This window comes from Lycium barbarum, chromosome 2 (genome assembly GCF_019175385.1).
Source record: "Lycium barbarum isolate Lr01 chromosome 2, ASM1917538v2, whole genome shotgun sequence".
NCBI classification, from domain to species: Eukaryota; Viridiplantae; Streptophyta; class Magnoliopsida; order Solanales; family Solanaceae; genus Lycium; species Lycium barbarum.
In genome coordinates, this window is record NC_083338.1 from 94,743,888 (window position 1) to 94,757,955 (window position 14,068).

Consider the following 14,068-nt stretch of genomic DNA (forward strand, 5'->3'; position numbering starts at 1 on the left):
CACACTTAATGAAATAACAGGTCCGTTACCGCCACAACGATAACGGCACCACAATAGCGGCACTGCTACAGCCCCCCCCCCCCCGACCGCCCCAGCGGTCTGGGCCAATATACTCGTTGCCACCCCAGCGGCCAACATACTGTCGTAGCGATGCTGTTGGGACGGCCCAGGTGTCACTAATGCGGGCACCAGGTACCAGAATTCCCCAATTTTTCTAAAGTCCCAGTCAAAATTTTGAACCATTTCCGAGACCATCTGCTCATAAACCATGTACACAGACCCACACAAAAATACGCTACAAACGTGCTTGTGTCCTCGGAATTTCCAACGGAGGTCTCATTGACCGAGTCAACCCCCGATACCTCATTCTATATTCCCAACCCACGTCCTAAAATCCATCTGCGTGCATTGGGAACCGTCCCAAATACACACACAAGTTCTAAACGACCATCCTGGCCTCTCGGAATCGACGAATTTTCGAAAAGGGTCCGTTTACCCAAAAGTCAACTTCAGGTCAACTGTTTTTCACTTTAAGCCCATATTTCACCAAAGTTTCCTGAATCCAATCTAGACACCTCAGGAAGCGTGCCAACGGTCCCCTTGGGTCAAAATGAGCTTATCAATGCTCAGAAAAGGGCAAAAAGACTATAACGACCAAACGGGTCGTTACAGATCTAATTTAGGAAAAATAGGACGACAGACTATAGACGATCTATAATGCAAAATGATTTGGGGTACTTATGAAGCTCCAGAAGAAAAAGAAAAAAAATATGTGTGTGTGTATTTGAAAAAAAAAAATACAACAACAACAAGAAGAAGAATATATGTATATATTTTTTTATTTGAAATAAAAAGAAGGACGTAGTAATTAGAACTCTTGTGATCGGCTTATACCAAGTTATCAAGTTCAAAAAATATACATAATATCTAGTCAGGAAAATTCAAGTTACTCTAAGATATTTTTGTATCCTACCAGCCTGCAACCCAACATTACAAGCCAAAAAAAGCTCTAAAAGATTCTGAAGTCAGCATTGATCTACATTAGTGGAGACTCACGAGAAGGGAAAGCCTATTGTTTATTGTAAATAATTGATTTTAATACTTTTATTTTTGTGAATGTCAAAGAATTTCTAACAGTAATATTTGCAGAGTAAAAATAAAGGTATAAACGCTGCAAGCTCCTAATGTCCAAATGAATTTGAAATGTCATGTGATGTCCTTAATTTTTGAAAAGTTACTAGTGTGAAAAAGAAAAAAAGACAATTTATTTTCACTTCAATCTTTGAAATTTCTGTTTCGTCAATAATGAGTAAAGATTAAGTTTGAGAGAATTTGATAAGTGCATTTTACCTAATTTTAATCGTCTTAGTTTTCTTGTAAAATAATAAATAATATCATTTGTCTTCCATGTTTCTAACTAATTTTGCAGAAATGATTATCGAAGATTGTTGTGCGAAGCGAAAAAAAATTCAAGAATAATATAACCAAGAAGTAAAAAAGGAACGAACTATGATAGAGAAAATAAATAAAGTGGCAAAGAAAAGAAAACGCACAAATTACATTTGACCGTGTTAATTCACAAGTCAAGACTTGCCATGATGGTATCTCAACTCACAATCAAGAAATCTCGACTTATCATGACAAACTGAGATTGCCAAGATCTTACAGTTTATAAAAGCAAATGCTGCCCAATCATAGAAACCATCGCAATGGAGAGCTTGACATTCAGACATTCCAAACAAAATTCTCGATATTCTCTCTTTTACATTACTTTCATCAGTATTTAATTATCCTTTCTCTTTTGAACCATAATGGTAGTCTTTGCTTACTATGGTCAAATAAAATTCCAGTGTTGAAAGTTACTCTAGTTCCTGCTTTTAACTAAATAGGAAAATTATTCGTCTAAAATATTTCTTTCTATTTTCTTATTTAATGGACAAGAATATTTTCATTAGTAGTATTAACCCCAGTGTGGAGTAAATTATCTTGTGATAGGAATGTCACGACCCAAATCACGGGTCATGAGGGCACCCACACTATCCCCTGGTGGGCGAACCCTTCTCTTAATCACATTCACTTTAAATAAAGACATGCGGAAACAAAAACAAAATCATATTGAGCCACAACAGATATAGAATATATATAGATAAATAAGTGCGGAAGTACTAAAACATCAACAACCCCAAAACCTGGTCTGAATTCGTACAAGAGCTTCTAATTCTACTAAACCATCTGAATACCAAATACAAGTCTAAAAATGCATAAATGAAGTCTTTCTGTGAATCAAAAAGATAGATAAGCAATCAAGTACAGTCACGAAACATGTTCAAGTATAAGATCAAGCAGAGTGTATAAAAATCCAAGTAAAACAGTCAATGGGTAAATGAATGAATGTAATGCAATGCCCCACAGGCCACCTCTCCAATCCCGTACACACATGCTAAGGGCTATACCTCAAAGTCATGACGCATGGGATACCCGCGAAGTCCATGTACCTCATCGCTCTCCGGCAAAGACCTCGGAAGCTATCAACATATCCGCTCTAAGGCAAAGACCTTGGAATTTATCAATAACTCTTGCTTTCTGGCAAAGACCTCAGAAGCTATCAATAACACTCGCTTTCCGGCAAAGACCTCAGAAGCTATCAATTAACTCACTCTCCGGCAAAGACCTCGGAATCAATTGCAACAACATCAAAAATCATAGAATAAGTAAATGGATCTCACAAATGCAAATCACAACTCAGTACAATAATATTATCCAACCCTTTTCCATGTAATAAGTGAGATATCAATGACAAGGGTAAATATATGAACAATCACTACTTATTAACAAACATGGTGACAAGTCCGCATAACAAAATCCATACCAAGCCATTGGATTTATCACCACAACCATGCCAGAAGGCCTAACATGTTTTTCCCGTCAATATCTACCTTTACATACGATTCTCTAGTTGGAGTCTAACAAGGGTAAGCCGTAACCTACCTCGAAGACCGAGCGGGAGTCACGAACAATCAAGTCAATGCCTTCCCCTTTGCGAAGACCCTCTGAACGATCGAAGTCTATCAAATAAGTATTCTACGTTAGATTATGAGTCTAAGGATACCCATATTGCTATACTTCTAAATTGAATCCAAAAATGATCATAAAAATTAACCTCGGGCCTACAATGGTGAAACTGGAATTTTATTGGAAAATTAGTTCACCCAAAGCCTTACTAATCTAAATCCAAAAGACCCAATCAAAACTCCATCAAATTGACCCTTAATTTCAAGAAAAATCCTCATTTAGGACTTAGGGCTAAAAACCCCAATTTAAACAAACCCAACATGATTACAAGGTTAAATAAGGGATTAGACTAGTAGGAAATACAAATTAGAGCTTAGAAACTTACCCCCAAGATGAATTGAAGCCTAAGCACTTGAAATCGCCTCCACAAAAGCTCTCAACCCAATTTATGAACTTATGAAGTCTAGGCTCGATTTTAGGAAATATAAGGGTTCTGATTTCTGCTAATTCCGCTTCTTCGGACCTTTCCTCGCAGGTGCGGGCTCCCACCTGCTGAGAAAAGGCAGCAGATGCGGTCCTACCTTAAACCCCCGACTGCGTAGATGTGGGGAAGAGTCCACAAATGCAGCTGGGACCCAAACCAAGGACCCAACTAAGTCCAAAATCTCTTTCCGAATGCAACAGAACTATTCGAAATCGATTCCGGACACAATTACCCAAAAGTCAACTATAGGTCAACCCTATTTCACTTTTTCAACTTAGAAAACTCTAGAAAATTCAAAATCAATCGAGACTCACCTGATAACCTCGGGAACCGCACCACCCATCCCCGCAAGTCATAAACTCAGACAAGAGACTACGAGAAGGGTATTTGGGAGAAAGAGAGTAAAATACCTAAAACGACCCAACGGGTTGTTAGATCATATACCAATTAAACAAATGTTCTTCCTCGAACAAGAAAGAAACGAAGGAAAGGTATTTGAATTGGTAAAGAGCTGGGGATATCTACTACGCATATTATCCTTGGTCTCGCATGTAGCCTCCTCAACTGGACGGTGCTTCCACTGCACCTTCACTGAAGCTATCTCCTTTGATCTCAACCTCCTAACTTTCCTATCCAAGATTGCTACCGGCTCTTCTTTAAAGGACAGGTTCTGATCAAATAGCACCGGGTCCCAATGGATGATATAAGAATTGTATGTATGGTATTTCTTCAACATGGAAACATGAAACACCGAGTGAACACTCGTTAAACCTGGTGGCAATGCCAACTCGTATGCCACCTCACCAACACGCCGTAGGATCTCAAAAGGGCCAATGAACCTCGGTCTTAGCTTGTCGTTCGTCCCAAATCTCATCATACCCTTCATGGGTGAAACTTTCAATAGAACCTAGTCACCAACCATGAACTCTAAATCAAGAACCTTCCGATCTGCATGCTCCTTTTACCTACTCTAAGCCGCAAGAAGATTTTCTTGAATCAAATTCACCTTATCTAAAGACTCTCCCAACAAATCTGTACCCCAAGACCTCACCTCGAAAGCATAGAACCAACCAATCGGAGAATGGCATCTCCTACCATACAAGGCCTCAAATGGAGCCATGTCAATGCTTGTGTGATAACTATTGTTGTAAGCAAACTCTGCCAAGGGCAAGAACTGGTCCCAATGACCACAAAAATCAATCACACAAGCCCGCAACATATCCTCTAACACCTGAGTAGTCTTCTCAGACTGACCATTCATCTACGGGTGCAAAGCGGTATTAAGATCCAACTGGGTCTCCAATTCCTTCCACAAGGTCCTCCATAAATGGGAAGTGAACTGAGTCCGTCTGTCCGAAATGATAGAGATGTTCAACCCATGCAATCGGACAATCTCTCTAATGTAGATCCTTGTCAAATTTTTTGAATTGTAGGTAGTCTGAACAAGAATGCAGTGTGCGGACTTGGTCAATCTATCCACGATAACCCAAATGGCATCAAACTTGCCCAAAGTCTTCCGTAGACCTACCACAAAGTCCATCGCTATCCTCTCCCATTTCCACTCGAGAATGGGCATCCTTTGAGTAGTACCACTTGGTATTTGATGCTCATACTTAACCTGCTGGCAATTCAAACATTGGGAAACGAACTACACTATATCCCTCTTTATCCTACCCACCAATAATGTTGTCTTAAGTCACGGTATATCTTTGTAGCAACATGTTGGATGGAATATCTGGAATTATGAGCCTCCTCCAAAATCAACTCAACTTTATTAAACCACCAATACGAGGAACACAAACGCGCCCCTTAATCCTCAGAACATCCTTATCATTAATAATCGACTCCTTGGCCTCCCAACTCAACACCTTATCTTGAATCTTGTACAGTTTCACATCCTCAAACTGTTGTGCTTTAATTTGCTCCAAAAAAGACGACCTTACCTCAACACAAGACAAAACCTTTCCCGGTTCCAAAATATCAAACCTCACCATGCTATTAGTCAAACACTGAACCTCTATAGCCAAGGGACGCTCCTCAACTATCAAACGCACCAAGCTAACCATACTCACTGTCTTTCAGCTCATCGCATCCACTACTACATTAGCCTTGCCTAGATGATAGAGAAAGGTAATGTCATAATCCTTGAGCAACTCCATCCACCTACACTGACTCGAATTTAGATCCCGCTGATTGAACACATGCTGAAGACTATGATGACCCGTGAACACCTCACAATGAACTCCATATATGTAATGTCTCCGACTCTTCAAAGCAGATACTACTACCGCCAACTCTAAGTCATGAGTAGGGTAGTTCTTCTCATGAACCTTCAACTACCTTGAAGCATACGCAATCACCTTACCTTTTTGCATGAACACACAACCCAATCAAATCCGAGAAGTATCACAGTAAACGGTAAAATCCTTTCCTTACACAAATAGTGCTAAAATCAGGGCTAAAGTCAATAAATCCTTGAGCTTTTGAAAGCTATCTTCACACTCATCTGACCACTGAAAAGCTACATTCTTTTAAGCCAACCAATTCAAATGGGAAGCAATGGATGAAAACCCATTCATGAAACGATGATAGTAACTCGCTAAGCCTACAAAACTCCAAATCTCAGTCACCGAAGTAGGCCTAGCCCAATTTCTAACTGCCTCAATCTTCTTGGGATCCACCATGATGCCATCCTTCGACACTACATACCCCAAGAATGCCACCGAATTAAGCCAAAACTCGCACTTCAAAATTTTAGCATACAACTTCTTCTCCCTCAACAATCCAAGTACTAACCTCAAAAGCTTCTCATAATCTTCCTTGCTACGAGAGTCTACCAAGATGTCATCAATGAAGACAATAACAAACGAACCCAAGTATGGCTTGAAGATCCCATTCATCAAATTCGTGAAGGTTGTGGGGGCATTGATAAGACAAAAAGACATCACAAAGAACTCATAGTGGCCATAGCGGGTCTTAAAGGCTATCTTTGGAATATCCTCTACTCTAATCTTCAACTGATGGTAGCCCAATCTCAAGTCGATCTTATAGATGACCGATGAATCATGAAGGTTACAAACAAGTCATCAATGCGGGGTATCAGATACTTGTTCCGGATAGTAACCTTTTTCAACTGTTGATTGTTGATACACATCCGCATGGTACCATCTTTCTCCTTCACGAACAATAGGGGAGCACCCCAAGGGGAAACACTAGGTTTAATGAATCCCCTACTCAACAAATCCCGCAACTGCTTCTTCAACTCTGTCAACTCAATTAGAGCCATATGATAGGGTCGGATAGAAATAGGATGAGTGCCTGGCTCCAAATCGATGCAAAAATCAATATCCCAATCAGGTGGCATACCAGGTAAATCTATGGAGAAAACCCTCGAAAACTCACTAACTATCGGTACCGACTCTAGGGAATGAGTATACGCACTCTTATCCCGAATATACACTAACTAAGCCAAACACCTTTTATCCAAAAACTTCTTCTCCTGAAGGAATGATATAATCTTCTTGAGAGCAGGACTAGGAGTACCCTTCCACTCTAATCTCGGAATACCTAGCATGGCTAACGTGACAGACTTGGCATGACAGTCTAGAATCGCATGATAAAGAGATAACCAATTCATACCCAAGATAATATCAAAATCTATCATGCTGAGGATCACCAAATCTACCTAAGTATCGTAACCCATGAATGTAACCACATAAGGCCTATAGACTCGATCTACTATGAAAAAATTATCGACAAGGTAGAGACACAAATAGGAACATCAAGTAGATCACATATCATATCCAAACCCATAGAGAAATATGTAGAAACATATAGAAAATAGAGCCCTGATCAAATAATACCGAAGCTGCCAGTGACAGACCGAAATTGTCAAGCCCCAAAACCCACCCTGGACGCAACAGACATTCGATGATATGAACAACATCGGAATCACCTTATAAAATCAGAAAACATCTAATCTCTTTTAACACTTTTTCAGCATTTATTAGACAAGTCATTAAGGTTAAATGGAAACATACTCACACTTATAAGAAAATCAGCGGAAGTCTAATATAAATAACTAGTCATAAACATGGAAAATGCCTGAACAAGTCATACGAGACTTCAACAATCTAACCACAATTCTGACGACTATCTATGAAGATTCTAAGATAAATAAATGAATAGACTAACTTCGGGATGCACCCCGGAAACTAAAAGCAATAAACTAAGATAGAGGGGTGTCCCAGGAACAAGCATGTGGGCTCACCAAGAAGTTTGGAAAGCAGCAAGTTCTCTTACTCCGTACACGTATCACGAACCTGCTCTTCTTCCTTACCCAACATACCATAAAAAAACAACAATGGTATACTTGAGGGTACTCAGTGAGTGCCTAAGGAACAATAGTTAATAAATAAAAACAAGATAGTTACAGAAAAACTTGTGAATCAATAGTAGTAAAACAGTTTGAAAGTAAGCGATAGAACAAACGCTATCAACCTTATTAGAACTTTCTGTGAACAACCAAATAGACAAGAAATATAACAATTTCAATCTGTCAAACTTTTTATCACATTAAGTCTTTTTAATCAGGAACTCACGAGCATCACAAGCCACTCACAAGCAACCAAAATATCAACACATGTTGACTCACGGGTGAACAGTCATTCGATACACTGAGGCTATTATCCCAAAGAGGCTAATCATCCTATGGACTAGCACAGCAATAGATGCACCGATACTATTATCCTAAGGAGGCTAATCGTCTACTGGACTAGCACTACAACAGATACACCAGGGCTATTATCCCACGAAGGCTAATCATTCTCTGGACTAGCACAACAATAGATACACTAGGGCTATTATCCCAAGGAGGCTAATCGTCCTTTGGACTAGTACAATAACAGATACACTAGGGTTGTTATCCCATGGAGGCTAATCGTCCTCTAGACTAGCACAATAATAGATACATCGGGACTATTATCTCACAGAGGCTAATCATCCTCTACACTAGCACATCAATAGATAGAGCGGGGCTATTATCTCAAGGAGGCTAATCGTTCTCTGGACTAGCACAGCAACAGATACACCAGGACTATTATCTCACAAAGGCTAATCGACCTCTAGACTAGCACAGCTTGCCCATATAGGCCCAAACACAAAGAGATATAAGTCATGGCATATTAAACGAATCATCAATCATGGTTTATAACTGAATTCACTTCTAAAGTCATTTTCTCACAATAGAGGTATTTCAAGTCATAACCAAGTTGGAGATCTTGGTCAAATCCCTTATTCATTTTCAAATTCAAGAACGCCCATTCAAAGGCAAACACGTTTCAAGCTTCAACCTTAGAGTATAAGTTCAATCATCCCATGATGGGGCAAAACACATTTCAACCATATAGTATAATTCGTATAAGGTTCGATGCGGGCTTGACCCTACACGCCCATGACCTTGTTTAAACATCACCTTTAATTCGAAAATAAGTTCAACAAAGATCTACCACCAAACTAGGGTTTCAACTTGTACAAACAATCAAGTAGGATTCTCAAGACCAATCAAGCTTTCCAAAATATTCTTAAAAGTAGACATGTTTCAAACAATGGATTAAAAGCATATATACATATATCAAAACGATTTTGAAAATAGACATACCTCAATTCCCGCAAAAAGCTAGCAAACGTAATTTTTTTGAGTTCAAAAATCGCTCTACAATGATTATTAGTAACAAAGTTTGGAACTTTAACCAACTCTAGGGATTTCTAGCCTTAATCGAAAATTAGGGCTTTTTATAAGCCTTAAAACCTATTCTTGAACCTCTTATGAATCATTCGTAGATTCTAATCTCATAATATACTCTATACTAGCTTAACAATCTTCAATACTAGCAGGAAAATAAAAGTTCATACCTTTCAGACGAAATCCCATAGGCCCCCTTCTTCTCCTTCCTTGAGTTTTCAAGAATCTAGGGTTTGGAAGGATGAACTAGTGTCACATAATTGAATTAGGTGTAGAATTGATATAGATGTATTAGGAACTCACCTTAGGATTTGAGAGAGGTCTCTAGGGTTCTTTTCCTCCAAAAAGTCGTCCAAAACAAAGTGGGGAAAAGTTATAACAAAGTTAGGATTTTAAAGCGCCGTTCTCGATGCACGACCATGCAGCTGGAGGCCCAACCGCGCAGCTGATCGCACAGCAAAGGCAGTAACACTGCCTCCGGCGCGATCACACACCTGAAGCTTGTTTGTGCAGCCAGTCGCACATACTGCATAGTGTCCAGTAAAATGGGCATATCTCCTAGTACGGAGCTTCAATTGAGCTCCATAATGTATACAACTTTTATGTTTTCTTAAATTCCCAACTTATTTGCACGTAAACTAGCTAGAAGTCAGGGCTACCTAGACTTAGACAATTTTATCAACTTAATTTCAAACGACTATTTTCTCCCAAATTCACCTTGATAGGACTTCTTACAACTAATAAGTCACGTTAATACTCATTTAACATATTCACACCTAACCTGTATTTATGGAGTGTTACATTATCCCCCTCTCAGGATCATTCGTCCTTGAATGAAAGTCATGGCCTAAACTTTTCACTAAACGTCAAAATTTTCAAAATTTCTAGAGTTCTTTTTCAAGACTATCTATCCCAAAGACAACATAACAACAAATCACCCAAGAAAATGACCTGTCCATTACAAGGATTCACTAGATCATTCAAGCCTAAACATAAAAGGAGGAATTCATACCTCTAGTCTACAGCTTCGCAAGAATTTAATAACCGGAAGGTTCAACACATACCTGGAATAGGGAATAAGTGGGGGTATTTTGGCCTGAGTGCCATTAACGGCAACTCGATGGTAACTACACCCCTTAGAGTTCATTTTGTGAGTCATTTCGTGAGTCTTAAGATGCGAAATAAGTCTATATCGGGGTTTAGCAATCACTCTCCCACTCTATAAAGGTTTCATCAGGAAATTCAAGTCTAACTATTTTTTTTTTAAGAATCCAGAGTTTCACAACACTTGGAAAGCCAGTCTATCCCCAATCACATCAAAGTTTACCATTTCTAATTCAAACAAATCAGTAGTAGTCTCACGACCCTTAACTACAACCACACAGTCTCTATATACTCTAGAAGCAATAACGGGGACACTAGAACAGAAAAGGATTCTAACAATAGTTCAGGTTCCACACAAAAATCAAGGGCAAAGTACGGAGTCACATAAGAAATATTAGAACTCGGATTGATCCATGAATAAGCATCAAGAAAATAAATAGTAAGATTACCTGTCTCAAAACATCAGGGACCACACCTTACAATCATCACCAAACACCTACTACAGAATTCCAAGTGACTTTGTACAATCCATCAAATTATGCAGCACAACCAATGTGCACCTCATAGCACCATTGTCAGCTAGGTTAGAAAGTACAATACTAGTTAAATTCATATCTACAACGCATGAGAAAAGAACACGTCGGAACAATCCTAGAGAAAAGTTCAAACTCTATAGCATAATAAAAAATAAAGAAGAATGAGAAACACCTAAAAATGTCCTGGTAGTCTTTCGATCATGCAGGTGATCAGGCTGCACGAGGAAGACTCCACAAGACACAGCTACACAGACAAGACCAATCCTAGGACACTTTTAAACCTAGGCTCTGATACCAATCTTGTCACACCCCAAAACCCACCCAGGACGCAACAGGCATCCGATGCTATGAAAAACACTTGAAGCACCTTGTAAAATCAGAAAACATCTAATATCTTTTAACACTCTTTCAGCATTTACTTAGACAAACATTAAGGTTAAATGGAAACATACTCACACTTATAAAAAAAAATCAGCGGAAGTCTAATATAAATAACTAGTCATAAACATGGCTAACGCCCCAACAAGTAATACGAGACTTCGACAATCTATCCACAATTCTGACAACCATCTATGGAGCTTCTAAGATAAATAAATGAACAGACTAACTTCGGGACTGTCACGACCCAACCCCATGGGCCATGACTAGTGTCCGAACTGGACACTCGTATACGTACCTGCTAAATATAGTCAGACTGAAACTAAGGACAGTATGGAGACTTGTAAAAGCAACCGAAAGATTCATAACGCCATATATCATAATAACCTGTCTCCTGAGGAGTCACAGCTAACCAAAGCACGACATAATATGCAAGCCGAAAAGGCTGCCACTACATACGGGAATATCCAGAACAAATCATATTGACACAGCTGACCATAACCCATACACAACCCACATATGTCTACAGACCTCTACGAGTATCATAGTAAAATATGACGGGACAGGGCCCCGTCGTACCCCTGGACAACCATATATAAATACATCAGAAGATCTGTACCAAAAGTCTAGGCTCCGGAACAACGGAGTTCTCCATGATAGCTGACTGGAAATCCTAAGCTGAGGGATCACCGAATCGAGCGTCTGTACCTGCGGGCATGAAACGCAGCCCCCCGAAGAAAGGGGGTCAGTGCAAAATATGTACTGAGTATATAAAGCATAAGAACATCAAGTACAGATGAATCATGAAAACCAGCCTCAATAATAGAATGCATCTGTGGCTAACATCTGAGAATATCTGCATAACTCTATATAACAGAAACTGGCTCTACGGCGTATGATAGGCATAGATTATAATATAACTGATAGTGCTGTGGAACGTACAGCCCGATCCATATACAATATAATATGTTAGTGCCGAGGAACGTATGGCCCGATCCATATATAATATAATATGTTAGTGCCGAGGAACGTACGGCCCGATCCATAAATATAATATAATATATACAAATACATGTAAAACTCAGAAAAGGATACTCTGAACCCCTCTGGTGACATAAGAAGCTAATATGAAAAGTCTCCGGGAGTTATGGACATAAAACATAGGAGGCCAACGATACAAATATCTCTACACTCTCTAAGAACAGAGTCTTTGGAACTTGCTTGCTCATTGTGTTCGTTCATATGATAAGGATCATGCCAAAAAGAAAGAAAGGATAACTTTACATACCTTATCCGCTCCAAGCTAACCACAAATCAGATCCCGGGCTTCCCAATCTACAACAACATTATTGATAACAAGTATTAACTATAGCGCGCTCAAAATCCAAAGCCTAAGCTAGCACATTACTTAAAAAAATTCGGGCAGCATTTCCCCTGAAAACTTAACAATCCTCGAGATTCCAATTCAGCCACAACATCAATCAAAATACCAACAACAATACCAACAATTTCATATCAAACTAGAATTAAATTCATTCTTAAATCACTTCCAAAACAGCCCAATATACATTCGTATACCAATGCGTGTATACACTTCTTTATTTTCGTGTATACACGGTATAACGGCAACAAAAATAACAACAACTAACACTACAACCAATTCTCATGATATTCCAGCCCACAAAGTAGCTCATAACAATCACCAAATAGCCCACACGATAACAATAACAATTTATCCAATTTCCCGCAATTAATTTCGTAGTTCCCGTCTCACGATTTAACTATGACCTTGATGAATTTAAATATATCTAGTAGAGGAGAATTCTTACCTCATATGCCAAAAAATTAATCTTCTTCCACCTTACTTCACTTCGAAGAAAGCCCGAATTCGACAACACGACAGAACGGAACAACGAGATCTAAATATAAAGCAAAATCCATACGTTGTTCTTGAGAAAGATTACATTATTCTTCCTTGAAATAAATAAAACACAACAGCGTTAACGTTGCTAATCTTTCCAAAACGTGAAATGCTTGCTGCTTGCTAATATAATGATGTTCATCAAGTGTGTAAAAGGATAGGCTAACGTGAAATGCTTACTAATATAATGATGTTTTTACTTTCAAAGAAAGGTGGCCATATTGCCTCATATCCGTAGGAATTTTCCTGCCATTTCCTCTATTAAAAACCATGGGGTCAATGCATATATAATTCACCCATAATAAATGCTATCATTTTAAAGATGCCACCTGTGCATCTTAATGCATGGTCATTTGGTGCTTTATTTTACATCATGGCACGTGGATGATTGCACATGGAATATATTTCAAATATTTCTCCATTAATTATCTTGTTCTCGGCACGCCAAAATTTATCCTTACACATACAATTAATTTCTTGACCTCAATTCACTTAAATAGTACTTATATACTCATTATTATACTCATGTGGTATAGTACTAGCATCATTTGCTACACATAAAATATTATTTTCAATTATCGTCGTCATACTTTTTAAGTCCTAAAATCATTTTGGGACTTCATCCTTTTATACACCGAGCTCTTAATTTGCATGCTTGAATATGATCAAATTCTCCAAGCTCGGGTAAATTTTCTCATGTTGGACGGTTCAATTTCCTAGTTCAAAATTACGGGATATTATAGCTTGGACCGTATTTCATCAAATAAATTTCGAACCTCGACAAAACTTATTTTCTTCGATTGGTTTAACTTCAAATCCTTACGATACATGTGTACCATCACTTTAACCACCTATAAGCTTGGGGGATAACCTCGTGTCCGTTACTAATA

The 14,068-nt window shown here is 38.8% G+C and overlaps 1 long non-coding RNA gene across 1 annotated transcript; it reads right to left on the reverse strand.

The window, feature by feature from the left end:
• Window positions 1-11,714: 11,714 nt before the first annotated feature.
• On the reverse strand, window positions 11,715-13,398 carry LOC132620995 (uncharacterized). Its single transcript, XR_009575398.1, has 3 exons — window positions 13,087-13,398; window positions 12,546-12,592; window positions 11,715-11,965 (listed from the first exon to the last, which is right to left on the reverse strand). It is a non-coding gene; the product is annotated as an uncharacterized LOC132620995 (long non-coding RNA).
• Between the last annotated feature and the right edge of the window lie 670 nt (window positions 13,399-14,068).